This window comes from Sus scrofa, chromosome 13 (genome assembly GCF_054392235.1).
Source record: "Sus scrofa isolate SSC_HxYL_T2T_F1_AM1 chromosome 13, Sscrofa_HxYL_maternal_Yorkshire_Landrace_v2.0, whole genome shotgun sequence".
Classification (NCBI taxonomy): domain Eukaryota; kingdom Metazoa; phylum Chordata; class Mammalia; order Artiodactyla; family Suidae; genus Sus; species Sus scrofa.
The window spans coordinates 166313876-166336894 of NC_139395.1; the positions used below are offsets into that span (position 1 = coordinate 166313876).

Sequence of the window (23019 nt, forward strand, 5' to 3'; positions counted from 1 at the left end):
TTCATTACTGCTGAGCCACAACAGGAACTTCCTCTATGACCATCTTGGACTCAAGTTGCAACTCTTTCCTGAGTCTCCAAGCTGCTGACCTGTTGAATATTTTGAACATGCCAAGCCTCCATATTCACACACACACACATATATATGGTATACATACATGTATTACATTTTTTACATATATGTGTGTGTGTGTATATTTATCTTCCTCTTACTTGTTCTGTTTCTCCAGAATGCGCAGACTAATACATATGGTCATTTGAGAAGTTCATCCTCCAATGCAACTGCACCTGGCATAACTCCATCTTTTATGTATGACTTGTCCAGATTCATCGTTTGTGGAAGAGCTCTGGCTAGAATCTAGGTCACAGGACACCCAGTTTGATGTATTTTCTGCTGTGCTGGGCTTGTTAGGGAAAATACCTTGTAAGGAAAATAAACTGTTTATGTTGAGTGGGTAGGCTAAAGAGAGCAGAAATTTTATTTCCACAATGAATTAATTTGAGTTGCATTTAAACAAGAAGCTCACCTGGTAATTCAATAATAAGTTTCTATATGCTTGACAGAAAAATCATCAGCAGGAGACTGAAATATTAGGGCTGAATCATAAATAAAAAGAAAATATCTCTGAAATGAAAATGTGAGACAGGTTGTGCAGTGGGCTAAGGATCTGGCATTGCCACTGATGTGGCTCAGGTTGCTGCTATGATGGATTTGAGCCCTGGGCTCAGGAACTTTCACATGCTGTGGGCATGGCCAAAAAAAAGGAAGGAAAGGAAGAAAGAAAGAGAGAGAGAGAGAGAGAGAGAGAAAGAAAATATAAGACAATATTGGCTTCTTTTAGCAAAATGTTTTATTTACCTATATGATGTAAGTGTGTGTGTTAAGTGGGTCCAGTGCAGTGTCGATGTAGGTGTAGACATAAGCCCTGCATGCTCATTCCCTTGGGCCCGGAAAGCATTTAGTGGGAGAAAGTAACCATGCAGTCCCCGGAGATGTAAGAAACCCCATACCCCAATAAAGGAGAGTGAGAAAATGCAGCTCTAGACTTCATCCATTTCCCAGTAACACACCCAGATGGGGAGCAGAGTTAGCACAAAAGGATCTAGGGTTAGCTCATTAATTAGGTCATAGGGAAAATATCCACAGTGTAAGCATTTTGACACAGTGGAATGTACCCTGCATGAGCTGGATCCCACCCAACAACCAATGACCCTGTGGCCCCCACCAGGTCTCACACCTTGTTTCTAAACCTAACATCATCAGAGAGATTTTCCTGACTTGCACTCCATGTGGATCAGGCCTCAGCGAGTAATCAGTGGATTTAGGAAAAAGGAAATAAAAAAGAGCATCTTCCAATTGTGCAGATCTCTTTTCTCAGTGCATGAAGCACAAAACACACAAAACCATGACTGCTTGTAACCACTAGGAGAGTTTGCAGAGAGGGGAAGCTAATCCTCTCATGTGGAATATAAGCTTGGACACACAGGCATTTATAACACTTTATCTTGACAGAAAAGTCTTCAGTGTTTTCAAATGCCTCTGGGTTGTCTGAGGCTGACCCGGGGCCTTGTTGGAAATTTAGCATCTCTTCCAGCACCACTCTCTTGCCAGGGGAAGGAGCCTGCACTGAGTCAGTCGTGGAGGCACCGGGAACACTGTATGAATATTTATAAGCGAAAATGTATTAATAGAGCTTAGAGAACCTCTATCCCCAAACCTCCAAGAGACAAAAGAAATGTCCAAGGGAGAATGCTGGCTAGAATTTTTTAAGCTACTGATATTTTTAAATCTATTATTTTTAAATGGCACCTCTCCTCCCAGCATCTGAATGGGGAATTTCAAATACACACTGCCCATTCCCTGCCTTTATCAGCTGTCCTCTTAGGGACCCTGTTGGGAAACTTTCTTTTGAGTTTATCAGACCTGACTCTCCAAAGAGGAACCCACAAAGCTGGTGCGTTTCACAAATGCATATGCTCTCGTTAAAATCGCTGTCCGTTCTCCCAGAGAGCCTCCCATAAAAGCATTTTAATTCTCTAACCAGAATGTAGTTCAGCCTTTATTCCGCAAAGCCAATTTGTTTATGTTTCCAAGTTCAATCACAATCTATTTGTAAAACCTATTTAGAATCAGAGTCACATAGCCAGAAATGATCATGCTCTAATTTCCTTATTAGAGAGCTTCTTGTTGCAGCTGGCAGCCTGATTTGCCTGCTCCCAGGGTCTGGAGACACATGCTCTGACCCTCGCTTCCTGATTCTATTCTTCCTTCCCTTTGTTTTTTTTTCCCCCATCAACATAAAAGTATCAAGCCAGAGAGGAACAATTCCCAACATTGTGGCTTAGATGGAGGTGAAATAAGAGACTGCCACCTTTTTACCTGTCAAGAGATGAACGAAATTGGGTTACTCACAATATCTGCAGGAGAGAAAGGAAGGAAATGTTCACAAAACACACCATGAAAAGAAGAATGCTTTAGGATTCAGGGAAAAGGTCGATTATTTCAAAGGACTTGGGGGAATGGATGTTTTCTGGATAATTGAATCAGAATTAAAGCAGAAAGCCAATGCAGCATTCCAGAAAACTTATTTCATCTACTTTTTCTTACAATTTTTTTTTTTTTTTTATAGAATAGGTGAGGCGATCTTTCTGACATAGAAAGATGTCTTTTCAAGGTAATTTAACAGCTCTCTCACAATGCAGGGTCTTGAAGTGTCTCTATGTCTATATCCGTTAGAGAAATCTTACTCACCATTTAAGGTCTGGTTCAAATGTTATTTTGTAAAGTTTTCACCAACCTGTCTCCATTTTCCTGATGTAACATTGTCATTTGTTTTATGTAGTATTACAGATTCCACTAGTCCAAGCAGAGGATGCTGTGAAAACTGCAAAACTGCCCCCATTTTGCTTGTAATAATGGTTAAAGTAATGTCATATCATAAGATTCACCCCATAACAGGTTATCAATTGCCCAGAGACTTTGCCTACTATGTCTTTCAAATTAAACCAGACTGAGAAGCAACATTGTCAACTAATAAGGAAGTGTCAAATAAATACGTAACACTTGTCACTCAGCACCAAGCTTCTTTTCCAAAAGGAAAAGGAATCAGAGAATCAGGCAAAATGGCATGTTCCAGATCTTAAAAATGGAGGTTTACTTTGAATTGGGTGAGTTGACCCTACTTGAGGTCATATATTAGTTTGCATGAACAGCCACCCTGATACAACCTCTTCGCCCATGCTTCCAAAACTTGGATTCCTCAATCATTCACCTATTCTTTCTCTTTTTCTTTCATCCACCACCTGCTCCATAAATTTTTTAAGACACACACTACTTATTGCCCACTTAGTATTCATTCATTCTTAGCTTCATTAACAAGTGAACTTTGAATTTATCCAAGGTGCATGTGTCTAATTTTCCAGACTCCCAGCAATCAGGAATCACCAGACAACCAAAGAGATAAGAAATGGAATTCCCTGAGTGCAATGCACAGGCACATTTCTTAGAGACAATTTCAGCTGGCATGCACTTCAGCCCTTTAATCTTGGTCTTGCCTTTTCCTTTCTTCGTGCCTGCCACCTAGACTTAGTGTCTGGAAGTACAGGTGCTATTCTACAATGTTAAGGGTGATGAAACAAGAAGCTGGACCCTTGATAACATTGCTGATTCATGCTGGTCTTGGAACTTCCTAATTCTGATCTTCTGTGGCACAAGACCAATAAACTCCTTTCCTGTCTAAGCTAACTTTCGTTGGGTTTCATGACTTGCAAGTGGAAACAGTCCTGACAGACCTACCCTTCTTAACCAATTGAGAGACCCAGAGTAAATTTGCCTGGGACCTTCCCTGTCCAAGCTTACAACTCCAACACCTCCTATTTCAGTCACCATCTCACACAAGCTCCCCATACAATCATTCTTGACAGGCATTTCAGAGAAGCGGGCTATCTGCATCAATGAAATTTCCAGAGATTACTGAGCCCTCGTATTTTTAGGATTTCCAGATAGGATATTTTTATTTACCAAGTCTAGTAACCCAACCATTTTGGCGCAGGGGGGGGGGGGGAAACTGTCTCAGATGTTTTACATGCTTTCCAAATATCTTCAATGTTTTGTGATTTTATTATTTTCTGAGCATTCTGCGATTACTACCTTCTGCTTTATATGTAATGTTCTTTATTGATGTTTACCCATGTGTTTCCACTATATTAAACTGTTCCAACCTGCAAAGTTTTATATATGTGTACATACACACACACACACACACTCTCTCTCTCTCACCAGTGTGGATTTTATGCCCTGAAAGTCTATCTATCTGCACATTATCTGTGCTAAAGTTTAAGCTCCTACATGACAAGAAATCATTTTATTGAATTCACTTGATACCCTAGCACCACTCATCATCTGGGCTTAACCACTGCTCCTGCTGGGGTTACTTCTCTTTATATTCTTGCTATTTAAGCCAAGTCCAGCAGCATAGGTGTAGCCGGAGAGTTTGTTAGAAATGCAGGCTCAAAACCCCTCCCAAATCCACTGAATCAAAACTTACATCTTTAAAAAACTTCCCAGGTGATTCCTATGCACAATGATGTTTGAAAAGCACTGATCTGGAGTAAGAGTTTTCAAACTTTAGTGTGTATTGGAATCATGTTGAGGGCTCATTAAAATACAGATTTCTGGGCCCCACTTCCAGAATTTCAGATTCTGTAGGTCTGGGGCAAAAGCTAAGGATTTGCATTTCTAATAAGTTCTCAGATGTTGCTGATGCTGTTGGCCCTTGGACCACACTTTTGAAAAACAATGCTCTAAAGGAAACCAAGTGGCAGAGTTAGCAAAAATACAGTGGCTTAATAACAGGAAGGCCTGGATGTTAGATTTATTCCTCAAGTAACTAGCTGTGTGACCTTGAGAATGTCTTTGCTACCCTCTGGGGCTCCTTCTCTCACTGGTAAATATGATGATCTGAGGATCAGCTCAAGCATAGCACTTATCTTCTTGGTTCTGTGTATGTCTCCCTCTGTACTGTCAGCTCTTGAAACCAGGAACCGTATTTTAATTATGTTTCATCCCCACTGAGACCATGGAAGTCTCTTGGTTGAATGAGGAAATAGATGAGCAAATAAATAAATGAATCCAAGACATAGGATCCTGGGAGTGAAAGCATTCTAAAAATGAAACGTATTTTTATTACTGTCATATGTGGTATCTAGTTCTTTTGAATTGTTCATTAAACTACAAGAGTTTCAAGGACACATGATTATAATAATAGTAACAGCAGCAGCAGCAACAGCTGATACTTGTACGGTGATAATATTGGACTAGATGCAAAAAAAATAATAGTAATTGGTGAAGAAGACATATCCAAGATATTGAATCTGGTAGGCATGGAAACCATAAGAAGCCAAGAGGTGTGATCTGATGTGTCGAGGGAGATGAGGATTGGAGCAATTCAGCCAGACTCAAGGCCAGCCGACAATTCCAGCCAACTGGCAGCCAGCTCCTCTTTAAGGGAGGTACTGATGTGTGTGTGAATGAGAGGATTTCTGGGAAAAGGACTGTGCAGTTTCAAGGTTAGCAATTCAGTGTCCTCTTTTGTGGGGTTTGGAGGGGTGAGCGGTAATGGGAGAAAAGGTTGAGCCCAGCACGTCTTTGTATGCGTTCCAGCCCCTCCCTGGGCCTGGCCCCTCTTAGTTGCCTGTATGACCTCCAGGTGCATTTCAAAGCTTCAAGTCAAGGCTGGGCTCTCACTCTCAGGGTCCTGCTACTTGCGAGGGACTCAACTTGGATCAGAATGCTTCTGCTCCCAGGGGACCCAGTGCACCCGGGTGATGCTAGGAAAGTGCTCAACTTCCTCGTCACTTTAGAAACTGCTCAAGTTTCCCTGTGGCCCACAGCCTTACCACGCCTGATAGCAATAAAGCCAAGAAGCAAATGTTTCTGCCTGTGCCAAGAGAATAATGCTTGTGGAAAGGAAGATTGGATCAACAGCTCTATGTGTAAGAAGATGAGCAGCCGAATGTGATCAGGGACTAGAACATCGTTTTATTAAGAGGAAGTAGATGCCCTTGGTACTTGAAAACTCAAATTTGTTTCCTTAAGAAGTTTTCATTTTCCTTTGCCATGTACATCTGTCACCTACTTGCTGGTACTGATTTTTTTTTTTTTAAGAAAAAATTCAGTGTGTAACTAGGCTACAATGTGTGGGGTTTAATTAATGTTTGGGAAGTATTTTGAGTTGCTTTGATGAAAGACGTTGGCTGCCACTCGGGGCCTTATAGCACAATTTTCCTGGTGATTGTTAAGGTTTTAAAGGAAAATAAAAATTCAACTGGATCTGAAACACCGCTGATGGGTGAGTTTTTATTCAATAAGTTAAAGAAAATAGCACATTAACATCACCTAAGCACGTGAGTTTCTCTATAACACTGCTAAGCTATAACCCAACATATCTGCAGAAGAAAAAAAAAAGATAACAAAGCCCAGAAAAGTAGGTATCAGCTTCCCACCAGGAGATAATTGTTGCCAACTGAATGCCAATACAGGTTCCTGAAGGAAACGCCAATAAAATTACCAGGAGTCAGTACCTGGTGTTTTAGGAAATTTACGTGGGAAAGTTGAATATAGCTACTATCTGAGTCATTTGAGATCAGCAAGGAACAGAACATTTAAGCAGAGCCAAATGTGGGTATAGCAGACATAAACATCTATGTGCTTATGTATGCAAATTAGTATAAACATTTGATAGGCTTTCAAATTATTTTGAGCCGCTTTTCCTTCTCTCTGATGACACTGAAATGTCACAATCTCCAAGCTCTAACCCTTCTTCGAGCACGCCTCAGGGACTTTTGCAGAGTATACTTAACTCTTATTTGAAGCACAGTTCTAACAAGTTTGGTTAGCTGGTTTCTGAATCCAGGACATATTAGAAGCAAGAAACTAGATAAGAGAGGAGGGCCCTGACAGCACCAAAGAGAGATGCAGACACACTTTTCAGATATTTCGTCACCATCAATTCAGTCTGTATGATGTGCACCTGTCTACAAGGTCCGCCAGGTTGGCTGGGGAGCCATCTACCCAGTCAGTCAGCAATTCCGTAACTCCCTGTCGTCCACTCATATCCTCTGTGGGCACTGTCCTGTTATTCCTGGGAAATTCCTTGCTTCCTGGATTGGTGCCCTGTCAGTAAAATTTGGGGCAGGATACAGCCCACCCATCAGAGCATAGGTAGTGCCCAGTCAGTCAAGGGCACTGAGAGTAACCACTGAGCAGCTGTTACACGAGGATCCACTGCACATGGCTCTGAGCCTCACAGTTCAGGGCACTGATTTAAACTGTAGGCTCTGGGTTCAAATCCTATTTCCTAGCTGACTGCTAGGTAAGTAACCCTGCCCAGTTATTCATTCTTCCTGAGCCTCAGTTTTCTCTTCTGTAAAATGTGAATTATAATAGGACCTAACTCAAAAGGTTGTTAGAGGATCACACGAGATAATATCAGGAAAGAAAGCACTCAGAACCTTTCCCAAGCTTGATATACGAGACACTCTGAACTGGAAGAGACCTTAGCAGTCAGCTTAGCCTCACGCTTCATTTTAAAAATAAGGAAAATGGGTTCCGAAGAGGCTAAGTTCAACAGCCAAAAAATATTGGCAGAAAAGCAATCACATACCTAGTCTATACCAGGAACATCATACCTACCATCACTTTCGATCCTCGAAAAACAGGATCAGGATCAGTCAGGTGTTTTTATCTCTGTTTCATGGAAGAAGAAAGCTCAGAGAGGTTCAGTAAGTGGCCAAAGGCCACACAGTATGCATTAGAACTGGGATGCAATCTGAGGTTTGCTTACCTCCAAAATTCATGTCTGTTTCTCTTTACTCTGTCTCAATGTAGCAGGCAGGATTCCTATCTTTTTAGTAACCTCTTTGACACCAGATATGAAATGCTTGAAACAGATCAGAACATGGAATTGTCTTGTGGCTCAGCAGGTTAAGGATCTGGGTTGTCACTTCAGTGGTTCTGGTTACAGCTGTAGTGCAGATTTGATCCTTTGATCCCTGACCCAGCAACTTCTACATTCTGTGGATGCAACCAAAACAACAACAACAAACAAAAAACAAACAACAACAAGAAGTCAGAACATTCCTGAATTTCTACATATGACTAGGAGAGATTGCATTGTATCCTAGGGGTGCTCAGTGGGGCAGTCAATTTTTAGCTGAAGTCCCAATATTAAAATGTTTCTTCCTGGCAAAGGCAGAGAAATATGGCTCTTTCCAAAGCCTTCATGCAGCAGAGAATGCTAATAGAGCAGAGGAACACAGACAGGGCATGGAGGCCATGGTCTGAGCAGACAGAGGCACAGTGCCACGTAAACAAACCCAGAAGAGGCATTTCTTGGCAATTAGAGGCAGTTATATGGAAGAAAGTATTGAGGGAGCCAATCTCCATAGAAATCAGCAGACAAAAGCTGTATCAAAGGGAAATATGAGAAATCACATTAGCGGAGATGGAGGAAAATCTCCAGGTAGTAGTAGCAGAGACAACCAGGGAGCCACCACCATTCTTGCACAGGCTGCCTGTGGCAAAAACAGTGAGGGAGCCAAAGCAAGGACCAGCAGAACCTGGGAGCAGGGGAGTCCTAATCCTATGTTAGCAGCCACTATTCCTCAGTCACAGGAGACCGGGAATGTTTACTGCTCCATAAGGTATCTTTTGCAGAGACAGATGTCATTGATTGCACAGGATCTGAAATTCAGACTGCTAGGTTTGAATCCCAGCTTCACCACTTGCCAGCTGGATGACCTTAGGCAAATTATCTAACCTCTCTGTGGACCTTAGCTTCCTCATTTACAAAATGGGGTCCAAAAACTGTACCCACATCATAGGACTATTAGGAGGATCAAATAAGTGAGTTAGTACATAGGTAGCACTTGGAATAATTCCTGCCGCATCATGAGAATGAAATAGGAAGGAAGGGGGCAAAGCACAGGCGTGAAAAGAATGACAGTCATTAAAAAGAACAGGACACCACGAAAACCAGTTAGAATGTGCTAGACTCAAGATGGTGGAAGATTTGACTCCCTGTAGAGCTTGAGCCTCATTATACACTCACTGTGATACATTGGCAGTTATATGACACACCCACAGGCACCATGACAGTTCTGAGGTCAACCGGACAAGGCCAAAAAGTGGGTGGTTCCCCAGTTCCTGGAAATTCTCAACTCTTCTCCAAGATAGACCTTCCCTCTCACTCATCAGCACATGAAATTATCCAGCCCACATAAACTAAGCACCCAGACAACCCAGGGTGCTCTCACTTTCTCAGAGGACCCCCTGCCCTGAGGCTGCCTCCCTCACCTTCTGAGATAGACCACCCACCGTCTATGGAGCGTATATCTCTCTAAATAAACATGCTTCCACTTGGCACCCATCCCAGGGCCTCACTCGAGACCTAGGACATGACCACGAGCCCAATTTTTCCTGCAACAAGAGTTAAGCAAACTTTTTTTTTTTTTTTTTCAGGGCCGCACCCACAGCATGGAAGTTCCCAGGCTAGGGATCGAATCAGATCTGCAGCTGCTGGCCTACACCACCACTACAGCAATGCAGGATCCTAGCCTTGTCTGTGACCTACACTGCAGCTCACAGCAATGCCGTATCCTTAACCCACTGAGCGAGGCCAGGGATCGGACCCATGTCTTCATGGATACTAGTCGGGATCATTATTGCTGAGCCGCCACAGGCACTCAGTAAATCTTACCTCAAAGGGTTGATTAGAGGATGAGGTAGGATTCGTGCCTGGCATAGAGTAAATAATCAAGGCTCACTTTTACTCTATATTTGTATGTATTTAGATCTCACAGGCTTGGGGCACATGTACTGTTGAATTCATAAAGTCCCAGGCTATGAGACTTGGTAGAGTTGTAGGTGGATATGTGGCCCGGGGAGACTCTACCATCAAGATTTGAGGACACAGAGAAGGCAGGCTCACTCCCCTCTGCCACCCACCCTGGTGAAGATTTCTGCCTGCTGCCTACAGTGTAACCCACCAATAGGAGATTACGCTGTGGTTTCTTTTTCTGATGCCACTGGTAATTAAAGGACAATAACCACAAAGCAGGCTTCAGCATTCTCTTCTGAAGAATCACATGGATTAAAGGCCACCACGGATCCTCTCTCATAAACCTCTTTGAAAATTCTCCCTAAGAGAGTAAGCGCTGACCTGCTGCGGAAGAAAGAGGGGGACCCTGCACAATACTAGCCAAAGGCACTTTATTTTAAAGATCATAATTGATCCTAATGGGCAAAAGCTGAAAAAAGTGAGATTCTTAAAAGTAGCCCGAAAACACACTGTCTTTGCTCCAGTCAATTGAGATTCGGAACGAGATTCATCCAAAGGCCACCCTCCGACTGGTGATTTACATGGTCTGAGTTAAATAATAAAAACAGCAACAGGGAAGCTCAATGGAAAAAAAAAAATTGCTTTCTCTGCTGCCTCAACGAGAGAGGGGAGAGCTAAGCAATATGATCCCCAGAGAAAGTAGGAGAATGTGGGTTGCCTGTTGAGGGGGTTGGGGAGGAGAAACAGGTGAATTTGGCTTCGACTTAACGCAAGAGGTATTGAAATTATCAAGAAGCAAAGGAAGCCGTGGCAGCCTGAGGAATAAAGTGATATGCCATCCATGAGGAATAAAGTGATATGCAACCCTGTAGAAAATAAGACGCCAGTATAAGGTGTGCTGTTTCTGATGAGCACTTTAAACCTACTGCACCACAGGTCCAAAGGCAAAGCACTTGTGATACTAAATAACCTACATTTAAAACATCCAGTGTGGAGTTTCTTTTACTTTAAAAGAAGCAGGTTCACGTTCCCGGGCTGTGTTTAGATGCCTATGTGATTGCTTTGGTCTTGGCGAGTGACACCACCAGACCGGTTGATGCTCCTGACCCAAATCAGATGAGATCAACTCCTTGGTGAAACCCCTCTTTGGGGTTGAGGCACACATGTTTCTCAGAACTTTCACACACGTTGAAACAGTGCATGGCCAGCCAGACAGTCAACCGATTCAGATAGGCAATCTACAAATCCCTCTAGAAGATTCCACAGGGTACAGTCTGGCTCTAGTGGAAACCTAATTTAAAGTGATTCCCAGATGACCAGCCTGGAGCCATTCTGTCCTGAATACAGAGAACCCCGGGGGTTGTGTGTCTTTCTTCTGACATGACTATCAGCCACTTTGATTCCTCCTGGCAAGAGAAGTAGAACTGAAATTTGTGCAAATCCTCCTTTCCACATAATGAAGCATTCCATAAACGGAACATCTCAGGACTCAATTATAAAGGCCAAATTGCTATTTTACTCACTAAGATAAATAGCTCTGGTCTCATCAATCTTGCCCTTTGTAATTTACTTTATCTCCTAGACAACTCACAGTAACTCCGCCAGGAAAGTATTTGTTCCAGTCAGGGATCTGTTGGTCACAGGTAACAGAAACTCAGTTCAGCCCAAGAAAACAGGGAGGAACAGGGGTAGGGTGGTTATTGTAAAGTTGTAGCACAGTCCCACGGGAATCTAGAAAAATTAGGTCTCAGGACTGACAAAAGTGAGGGGCCCAGAGACCTGTCACTCTCTACTTCCCTCCCTTGAGTCAAGTGCCCACTGGTCTGAGCATTTAGAGTCAGAATCATGAGGTTAGATGACGATGCCCAATTATCAGGGCTAAGAGGCAGCTTGCCAGAGGAGAGGGGTCAAGCAAAGCATGACCCCCAAATGATTCTGGCACAGCCTTATTCTCTCCATTTGTGGCAGAAGGAAACTGAGGCACAGAAAGGTTAGGAGGGCTTAGTCATAGAGTTAGCAAGTGGCTCCAGGCTTTAGGAGGGCTTGGGTGCTGTAATCAGATAGATCTGAGCTGAAATCCTATAGTTCGCTTGCTGTTGGACTCTAACAGTTTATTTAATCTTTTTTTTTTTTTTTTGCCTTTTCTTTTTAGGGCCACACCTGCAGCATATGAAGTTCCCAGGCTAGGGGTCGAAGAGGAGCTGCAGCTGCAGGCCTATGCCACAGCCACAGCAACGCAGGATCAGAGCTGCATCTGTGATCTATGCCACAGCTTGTGGCACCGCTGGATACTTAACTCACTGAGTGAGGCCAGAGATAGAACCTGCATCTTCATGGATACTAGTCAGGTTCTTAACCCGCTGAGCCACAATAGGAAATCCCTATTTAATGATTTTGTGCCTCAATTTCCTCACCATCAAAATAGGCTCATGTCAAAGGTTTATTTTTAGGATTAAACTAAATGAGATAATCAATTTAACCCATAGAATTTAGTGCCTGGAATAGAGCAACAGGCAAAAAAATGATACTAGCCTTTCTCTCACCACTGAAACCATGCCCTAAGCTGTACCAGGGTTACCACCAAATGTGATGGGTCTTTTGTGGTCCTTGCTCCAAGTCTACTTGCTGCCACTCCCAACTTCCAGCTCCACAGAGACCAAGTCTCATTCCTCTTGCATCAAACTCTCCCATCAAGCTCTTGCAGAATTAAACTGGCTAAATCAGTTCATATACTAGTCTCTGTCCCACAAATCCCCTAAGGACCAAGCACCAACTTTGAGTTTCATTGTGTGTTTCTCAGCCCATCTGCATATCTGGGGCGCCACCCTGTTTTTTTCTCTTTTCCCTTCTTTCTGTCTTTCATGCAGCTCCACCTGGAGGCCAATGGCTTGAGTTTGTCATGAAGACAAATTTATCACAGCAGAAAAATGCCCCCCATTCAGAGAGAGCTATTCAACTTCAGATGACTCCAGATGAAGAAAAGGAATCCTGAATTCTATTTCTTGGGTATGTTATCAGGGAATTTCTTCACTGGGGGGAGAAAGGGCTGGAAATCTTTATGCCAAATGGGGAAATTGAATAATAGTTAATGTGGAGGACTACTCCCAAAGTAAGTACAGTTTACCCTTGAACAGCACATGTTTGAACTATGCAGGTTCACTTGTACATACATTTTTTTCAGCAAATATGTTGTAAAAGTTTTTGGAGATTTTCAGTAATTTGAACAAACTCACAGACAATCCCATGTTTTAGAAATACCAAAAAAAAATAAGAAAAAGTTACGTATGACATGAATGCATAAAATACATATAGACACACATACATCATAGAAAATATGTGTTAAATATATTATCAGTAGGGTGTTTGGTCATCAGTAAGCTATCAGTAGTCAAGTTTGGGGGGAGTCAAAATTTATCCATGGATTTTCCATTGCATGGAGGTCAGTGCCCCTAATCCCTGCATTGTTCAGAAGTTAACTATATTAGAATTATGAGGACCAAAAAATAAGAAGTGAAGAATTTGCTTGTCTAAAGATGACCTCACATTAGGCATCTCACATTCCTCCCCCAGTTATTTGCAAAGTCGGTATCAATGATGTGCTCAAAAATCACCTAGACAAAATGCTAACTTTGAAGAGAGATTTCCACAAGGATGCACTGATGATGGGAACAGGAAGGAGAAGGGAACTCCTATTTGACAAATGCTGTCATGTATCTGCATTGACCTAGGCACTTTACTTACAGTATTTCATTCTCACCCCCCTAATCTTGCAGCATTGGTAATGTTCCAATTTTATAGACAAGGAATACCAAAGTTAATGCCTTCAGGTTATGCAATTAGTAAAGGGTGTGCCAGAGCCCAGCAAGGGGGCTGCTGCAGAAAAGACACCAGTGAGTCTTGCTTCCCAAAATAGCTATGCTCCCCTTTTCCATGCTTCAGGCATCTCAGCTTGACCACCATTATCTGAGAGAAGACTGGTCCCCAACACGACTGGCTGACAGCAGAAGGAAGGAATGGAGTTATGTAGGAGCCAACTACTGACTGACCATCATTCATAAGGAAAGATTTGTTCCGCTAGTTCGGAACCATTGAAAGATCCCTCTGATAAGTACAAAATTATCAGCACATGGGCTTTTGGATCAGGCTGAACTGCGCTCTCCTCCTTACTATTTGTCCTTGGGTAAGTTACTTAACTTTGCTAAGTCTCAGATTTTTTTAATTTAAAAGGAGAAAAATAGGAGTTCCCGTTGTGGAGCAGCGGAAACAAATCCAACTAGTAATCATGAGGTTGCGGGTTCCATCCCTGGCCTCACTCAATGGGTTAAGGATCTGGCATTGCTTTGAGCTGTGGCGTAGGTCACAGACGTGACTCAGATCTGGTGCTGCTGCAGCTGTGGCAGAGGCAGGCAGCTGTAGCTCCGATTTGACCCCTAGCCTGGGAACTTCTATATGCCGTGGGTACGGCCCTAAAAAGCAAAAACTAAAAATAAAATAAATTAAATAAAAGGAAAAAAATAGTGGTACCTACCTCATAGAATCTTTTCTTTGTAAAGATGAAATTCAAGAGCTTACAGAAAGGGTTCTTGCTTAAGAAAACGACTGGTGCATAGCAAGTACTCAAGAAATGTTAGGTATCATCGATAGCAGATAATTTTAAAGAAATGGAGATTTCTTCATCCCAGAGATTGCTACAAGAATGATAAATAAAAGGTCCTTCCTTGATGAAGAGATGTGAATCATTTACAAATAGCACACATTTGCATGTAGACAATAATGAGATAATATCCTTAAATATAGTGTGTTTCTCTAAGAAGTTTGAACATACTACTTCTCACTGAGCCTGAACCCCATCGTGTTACTTGTTTACATTGTTTGGTTGCTTAGCAATGGCTGTTCTAGGCTTGAGTAGAGATAGAAACTTTCAATCAAGAACAGGACAAAATACCCCAAATGTTATATAAATACAAAACCACCATTTAAAGATTAAACATAAAAATCACATTTTTAAAAAGTATCTTCTTATGCTTTTGACATTTTGTAAATTGAAATGATTCTTCCTACCCCATGAGTGAAGTGAGGGCCTACCACAGCAGCTTGGTGTGACAGCACAAATGCAAGGGGCAACTTGAGAAGGGATGGGTTTTACTTTTTTTTTTTTTTCCTAAGCAAGTTCGGGATTTAATTGTCTCATACGACAAGTTAAGTCTGGGAAGTCCAGTCCAGGGCTGGACTAGCAGCTAAATTTGTCTGTCAGCTCTGCCATTCTTATCGTGGAGCTTTTGTGTCCATGGTACCTGCAGGTACTGCTTCAGGATAAAGGAAGAAAGAAAGGCCAAAATGGCATACATTTCTGGAAGCTGTGCCCAAGAAGTCTTCCCGGAAGATTTTTTTTTTTTTTTTTTTTTTTTGTCTTTTTGTCTTTTTGCCATTTCTTGGGCCGCTCCCGCAGCATATGGGAGGTTCCCAGGCTAGGGGTCAAATCGGAGATGTAGTTGCCAGCCTACGCCAGAGCCACAGCAACTCAGGATCTGAGCTGCGTCTGCAACCTACACCACAGCTCACGGCAACGCTGGGTCCTTAACCCACTGAGCAAGGCCAGGGATCAAACTCGCAACCTCATGGTTCCTAGTTGGGTTCGTTAACCACTGCACCACGACGGGAACTCCAATCCTGTTTTCAAATAAGGTAGGAAAAAAAGAAATAAGCAAGTGGTAGATTTTATGATTGACTTAAAAGACCTTAACTAGGTTTTCTCGCATGAATTTTTTTAGCCACGCTCACAGCACATGGAAGTTTCCAGACCAGGGATCAAACCCACACCAGCAGTGACCCTAGTTGCAGCAGTGACAGACAACACTGGATCTTTAACCCACTGTACCACAAGGGCTCCCCCCAACACATTAATTTTTGAGGGCTGATCACATGGACTACTACAGCAAGTTCTCCATTTCAGGTGGAGGCCTTCTATGGTATATTCTTTTTATTCTGACTCTTTTTCTCCTTTGTGTCCTCTTGAATACTGGATTGGGGATCAGAAGGCCCACTTCAAGGCTTCCCTCAGTTCTAATTTCTAGCATTATTAGTTTGGGGTCTAGAAAAAATCACTTTACCATTCTGAGCATCTATTTTTCTATGTGTCCAATGAGGTAACTATATCAGGTAAATGCAAAAGTTCCTTCCTTTCCAGCTCTAAAATTTCAAATCCTTTATGCATCTGAGAGGGATTTTCACTTCTGAATAGAGTGTAGAAGGTCACAACAGGCTAACCTTCACACTATAGCAAAAAAAAAAAAAAAAGTACATTTCAAATATCACTAAAGACACTGAAGAGCTATGGATGCAAAGAGAATTAGATGAATTAAAATTCCTAAGTGCACTTACAATCACCAGCCATTTGCTTCCCAAGGAGCATTTGCCTATTGTGGGTACAAGCCAAAGACTAGATTTAGGCCAAGCAGGACTCTACTGGGAAAAGAGAATCCAGCAGAACTTTTGGTGAATGTGTGGAACTGAAATAATGGATTAGAGAACAGAGAAATACAAAATGTAAGACATGCTCCCTTATGTTGTGGGGTAGTAGGGAAGAATTATGTAGGCTGAACCAGAGAGAGAAAGTAAAATCTCTTATAGTCTGCAGTGCCTAAGAGACAAAGGCCCACTGGAAATACAGGCTAGCAATGAATGCACAACAGCTCTTCCCTTTAAACCATTTGCCAAATTTTGAACCTATGTGCAGTGGAAGTCTAAGCTGTAAGCTCAAGACTTCTGAAGAGCAGAACTTCTAGAGCTGAAGAGACAGGAAGCCCCAAAGAAACTCTCTGAAAAGAAGGGGAACAAAACAGAAGTTTACTGACACTTACTACAAACTGCAGTCCAACCTCACACCCAGCTCAATTTCTATCTATCTGCCTAACAAAGAGAAGCAGGAACTTTGCTGGTGGAAGATTTTCAGTGAACTTTCTCCGAAGTTTTTTGGTTTTTTGTGTTGTGTCTTGAGCTATTTTTAATACCCAATGTCTATACTACAATTCAAAATTACTAACATGAGAAGAGAATGGAAGATGTAATTGATACTCAAGAGGAAAAAAATAAAACAATAGAAGCATATCCATGGATAATTCAAATATGGTAATTAGCAGAGAAAGGGTTTTTAAATAATTAAGATTATTATATTAAATAAAATAGAGGAGTTGATTAAAAGATTAAAAATTCAACAGAGAATTGGCGTTGCTTAAAAAAATCAAATGGGCATTCTAGAATTGAAAAGTGCAATAGTATAATATCTAAAGTGTAGAATTTACTGGATGAGTTTAATACCATGTGGAACATGGTATATTTAATTCAAATACAGGATTAGTTTAAAGGAGGGAAGGAAGGAAGGAAGGGAGGGAGGGAGGGAGGAAGGAAGGAAGGGAGGGAGGGAAAGAAAACCCTAACTGAAACACAAAAGTGGGGAAAAGAGAGTGAGAAGAACAGAATAAAACATAAAAGTCACATGGTACACAGTTAAAAGATCTAATGCATGTATAATTGAAGTCCCAGAGGGAAACAAAGAAAGGGGCTGGCAAAGAGCAATCATTGTAGAGATAACAACTGAGAATTTCCCAAGATTGATCAAAGATATCAACCCACAGATCCAAGAATAGGGAATGCTAAAAAGAATAAAAACAATGAAAACCACATTTAAGGGCATTATATTAAAAGTGCTAAAAATTGAAGACACATTTTTAAAACAGCCAAAGAGAAAACAGAACAAAACACACTGCTTTCAAAAAACCAACATCAAGACTTAGAGCTGACTTTTCAACAGAAACTATGGAAGTCAGAAGATAATGCTTTAATATTTTTAAAGGGATAAAAGAAAAATATTATACCAAGTGAAAAGACACTTCAAAAGTTAAGCCAAAATAAAGATACTTTCCAACAACAACCACAAAAAAAAACCCTGACAGAATTTGTCTCCAGAAAATGGCATTATAAGATTTACTAAAGGAAAATTTTCAGGCCAAAGGAAAATAATCCCAGATGGAAATATTAAACTTTGGGAAGGAAGAGAGAGCACCACAGAGGGTGAATATATGTGTAAATATTTGAAAATACTGACTTTCTAAAAGAAAAATAAGGAAAGATTTCTGACAACATAACAATGTAGAAGTAAAATTGTAAATAATATCACAGAAAACTTGAGGGTCTAAATGAGGTTGTAAGTTTCTTGAATAACTTGAATAGTGGCAAAAATACTAACTTAGGATATATTTTGAGAAGCTAGGAAGCCATATTGATTCTCTAGGGTAAAAGCAAGAGAAAATAAAAAAATGTATAATAAAAAACTAATAAAGGAGAAAATGGAATATCAAAAGCAAGTAGGAAAGGAGGAATAAAAGAACAGAGGATGGATAGGATAAACAGAAAAAATGGCAAGTAGAAAAAATTAAACCAACTATTTCAGTAATTATACAAATAACTGGAATAAACAATCAAAAAAGAAAAAAAATGGATTCTTTTTAAAAACATGATTCAATTATAGACTCTTTCTAAGAAATATATTTTAAACTTTGACATGGTTATCTGGTGGTCAACAAGGCATGGGCTTTGGAGATGAAGTGCCCTGTGTTTGAATTCTAACTTCTAATTATAAACCTTTTTGAACATAGTTTAGTTACATAACTTCCCTGAATCTCAGTTTCCTCACATATAACTAAAAGGGCAACGGTCCTATCTGTTAAGATTTATGTGTAAATGAAATAAGACTAATGAGAAAATTCAGGGCAGAAGATCCTCAATCAATGATAGGTATTACTGTTATTCTCACCACCACCATTCACCATCCTAACTTCTAATATTGTGGTCAATGGCTTGGGTGCTGGAATCAAAGTATTCGCTTTTTAATTTCAGATCTACAAGTGATTAACCATGTGCTTTCAAGTAGGTACTTAAAACTCCCTACACCTTGGTTTTCTCACCTGTAAAATGGGTATTTCTCAGAACTGTGACGATAAAAGAGATCACTTGTTAAGACACCTAAAACATTGCCTAGAACATAAATGAGTGCTCTCTATGCAGCAGCCAGGATGACTATCAAAACATAAGCAGATAGCGTCAATCACTTGCTCAAAAGCTTCCAATGGGAAGCTTCCAGCGTCTTCCCAATGCGCTTAGAACACAAGCTACAGGTCCAAATCACCTATAAGGTCCCTTAAGATCCATTACCCCTCGGAACTCATCTACTAATTACCCTCTCACTTCTCTTAAGACACACTGGTCTCCTTGTACTTCCTCAGACAAGTCAGTTATGCTGCTGTCTCGTGGCCCTTGTCCCGTAGAGTCTTCCTCCTGGAGAGTTCTTCCTTTTGCAGTCACCTACCAACCCCCTCAGATCAGCATGGCTTGCTCCTTGACCACTGCTGGGTCTTAATCAAATGTATTAGGCAGTGAAGGCAGATGGGAATATACTATGTACAATTGTACCTTACTACCCTACATCCCTAATTAACTCCCTTGATTCATTTTTCTCCTTTGCAGAGATCACCATTTTATATCATTTTCTATTATGATTCTTTATCAGTGTATTATATGCCTTTCCCCCATTACAATGTAACCCCGTGAAAGCAGGGATTTTTGTGTCTTTGACCACTGCTGTAAGCCCCAGTACCTAGTAGACAACCACATGACAGGCACTCAAGAAATATATATTAAATAGAAAAATTTAAACATTAGTCACAGCGATTATTATTTACTTATATGATCATTACTTCCTCCTCTTCCCTCTTTAGTAACAATCAGAGGTATTGAGTCCTACCTGAACTCAAGACGTAGCCCATGTTACTCAGCAGTTCCACAAGGAATTCTCCCCTGAATTCCCTATGTCAGTTCCTCCTGTTTAGCCCTCTCACAACATTGATCTCTATTGTGTGATTCTTTGGTTTAAGTATATCTTTTCTACTAGATCCATATCACTAGAGACCTCATCAATTGTTGCTTGCCTCTGTATTCCCAGCACTAAATACAGAGCTTGGCATATAAAATACATCTGTCAATAATGAATGAATGAGGAGTTCTTGTTGTGGTTCAGAGGAAATGAATCTGACTAGCATTCACGAGGACGCAGGTTCAATACCTGGCCTCACTCAGTGGGTTAAGGATCCAGCGTTGCCATGAGCTGTGGTGTAGGCCACAGCCGTGGCTTGGATCTCGTGTTGCTGTAGCTGTGGTGTAGGCCGGCAGCTACAGCTCCAATTTACCCTCTGGCCTGGGAACATTTGTATGCTGTGAGTGTGGCCCTAAAAAGATTTAAAAAAAAAAAAAAAAAAAAAAAAGAATGAATGAATAATCAGAACAAGCTCTTGATTCATTTTGCCTACTGTAAAACTATTCTTGCATATTACTTGACCACTCTGGCTGTGTTATGTTTGTTCATGATTGATAAGCTTTGGCATTTTATATGACATTTCCTCATTGACACTGAATGGTATAACTCAAGCTAAGCTGTGTTCTGGTAGGTATTCACAAATGTTTCTCTTTGGCGTGTATTCAGAGTAGAAGATGAAAGAGCAATAGGCTGTCAGTTAGCAAAAATCCACTTGCTACTGCTCAGATCTATGAAAGTAACCAATTAAAATTATGCACTAATATTTCAGAGTAAGGAGGATCCTGGAAATCAGTCTAGTAGTAAAATGAACAAGTGAAGACAGGCACACTCTTCTTGATGGGGATGGAGAGGCGATGGCAACTGTAGCATAGGTAGCAGGAAGGAATGGTCATTTCTTGAGAGCCTGCATGTGCCAGACTCTACTTAAGATACTTTGCATTTACGATACCATTTGATGCTACTACAAATGTGGTTGAGGAGCGAAGACATTGGAAAATGTGGACATGCCTACATGTGCTTTTATGTGTACATATTTGTGGGTGTTTGAAATGAGCAAACTCCACCCCCATCTCTGCTTCATATTAGCTGTGCAAGCTTAAGCAAGGCAATTAAGGCCCCTGAGCTTCAGTTCCTACATTTGTAAAGTGTGGATCATAAGGCCCATCTCACAGAGCTGGTATTAAGATCAAATAAAATAATGAATATGAATGTTCTCTGAAAACAAGTTGGGAGGCAGACATAGGGTGTTATAAGGATCAAAGCAACAATCTATCCCTTTGGATATGATAATATTTTTGCATTCTTCCCTGGTGAAAGCTAGATCTGGGGTGAAGTCATATTATATCAGCTTATTGCCTATTCATTTATTGCAATTCAATCCAATAAATATATTAAATGACTGTTGTATGCGACACTCCATAAGGCCATGGAGAATCAAATGAACTAAATAAACATGTTCCTGCCTCAAGGAGTTCATACTTGAGAGGAGGAAGCATATGCATCCAAAAATAACTATAAAACTCAAGGCAGAATATGCATAATGCTACACATACTAGGAAATCACAGCAAATAATTTATACAACAACTATATATTGAATACCTACAATGGACCAGGCACTGTTCTAAAACCCAAAAAGACAGGAGCAAACAAGAAAGACAGGCAGCCAATTTTCATGGGACTTACACTCTGATACCTAAAAAGACATGAACAACCCAGTTTCAGTTATCTGTTGTGTTGAAAAGCAAACGGTGATGTGATCGAGAGTCCTGGAAGAGCAGGAAGGGGTCAGCCAAGGTCTCTGATACCTGAGCTGGGACTGGAGTGGTGAGAACAGGGCAGCTTTGAGAAGCTCTTCTGAAAGAGAGCTCCACACAGGGAGAGCAGCAAGTGCTAGGAGCCTGTGGGTCTGAGGCTATGACAGAAAATGAGAAAGTGGGGTGTGAGTAGAAGAGGCCAGCAGGGGTGAACCGGACCAACTCACACACCACCGGGTTCTGGCTCTGGTAAAGAATCTGGGGTATAATTGAGTTACAATGGGATGCCGGGAAGGTTTTAGAAAGAGCAGAGATATGATCTGATTTACATTTTAAAAGAGCATTCCAGTGGCTACCTGGAGCAGGTCAACTGCAGTGGGGAGAAAGGGAATGTAGGAAGCCCAGACAAGATGCTATTTTTGTAACCCAGGTGAAGGATAATGCATGGTGACTTGGTAGCTAAGCTGGAAGCCTCTAGATAGGGTTTCTCTAGATAGGGACAGATGCAGGATATATTTTGGAGGTGAGCCAATAAGAATTTGAGGAAGAGAGAAAAGGTTGTTTCTAAATGAAGAATGCTTCCGTTTCTATCTTCAAAACCCTTTCGTGTCAAACAGTAAATATGTCTAATGTATATTTAAGCTAATATTAAAACACTTTGGCTCTTTAACAATTTTTCTTGGGTAGATTTAGTTATTAAAGAAAGTAAAAAAAAGAGAAAAGTAAAAATTAAGAAAAACGTATATCATATAAAATGTGCTATATACATATCTAAGACTAGAATGCTGAATGTTTTCCTCTATGATTTATTTTGTGTTTCTGAGGAGGGGTTGCTGTATCAGATTTTACCTCTTTTTCTGCAGCATCTTCAAAAACTGAAAACAGTTGGACAACTTTAACACCAATGCTAGGGGTGGACATTTCTTTATATATTTTTGGAGGTGACTTCCACCCACTTCTTCCCATTGCAGAAAATGGGAATGTCCCGTGTCCTGGTAATGTTAGGGGCTGGATGGAGCCCGCAGACAGCTCACCAAGGTCTTCACCATAATGCAACCAGACAGACTGCTGTAAATCCATTCTCACTCGTTCTCTGACGCGGGAGGAGGGAGACTGTACCTATTTATAGCAACAACTGTCTGAGAAAGGCCTGAGTAACGCAATCACTTCGGTAAGCCAGGTTGGAAACCTTTGTCTGCAGGCAGTCAAGTCTTGGATGGTTAAAAGCAGCCAGCACGGACTCTCCATCTGCAGGAAGGCCCCTGACGATTATTATTTTGTCTTTTGGGTTCTTTCAGTTTAAAGACTAAGGATTCCATCGAGGTAAGGAATAGGCGTGAGTGAGTTCTTGAGGGGTCGGTTCGCGGAAAGAGTCCTATAGAGAGCAGTGGGGCCGCCGACTGCGGGAGTGTATCCTCCCACGCCCACCCCGCGCGGAAGGGAGGCGGGACGAAGACGGGACCAGCCAGCGAGGCTGTTCTGTGGCGCGCATCAGCCCCTTGCGGCATCGTCTCCCCTGCCGTGGCTGTAATGGATCTTTGCCTCCTAAAAGGGGAAG

The 23019-nt window shown here is 41.4% G+C and overlaps 2 long non-coding RNA genes across 4 annotated transcripts in view; one reads left to right on the forward strand and one right to left on the reverse strand.

The window, feature by feature from the left end:
* LOC146397748 (uncharacterized) overlaps positions 1-23019 on the reverse strand; it is a 31846-nt gene that overhangs the window by 8667 nt on the left and 160 nt on the right. The window contains exons 2-3 of one of the 2 annotated variants that reach the window (XR_014824899.1): positions 22311-23006; positions 7844-8073 (exon numbers count right to left, since the gene is read on the reverse strand). This is a non-coding gene — a long non-coding RNA (uncharacterized LOC146397748). Of the gene's footprint in view, positions 1-6326; positions 8074-22310; positions 23007-23019 lie in introns of those variants that run through there. The other variant, XR_014824898.1, reaches the window with a different exon arrangement.
* The window catches only part of LOC106505818 (uncharacterized), a 43440-nt gene continuing 42940 nt past the window's right edge, over positions 22520-23019 (forward strand). Inside the window, exon 1 of one of the 2 annotated variants that reach the window (XR_014824903.1) lies at positions 22520-22784. This is a non-coding gene — a long non-coding RNA (uncharacterized LOC106505818). The remainder of the gene's footprint in view (positions 22785-23019) is intronic. The other variant, XR_002337928.2, reaches the window with a different exon arrangement.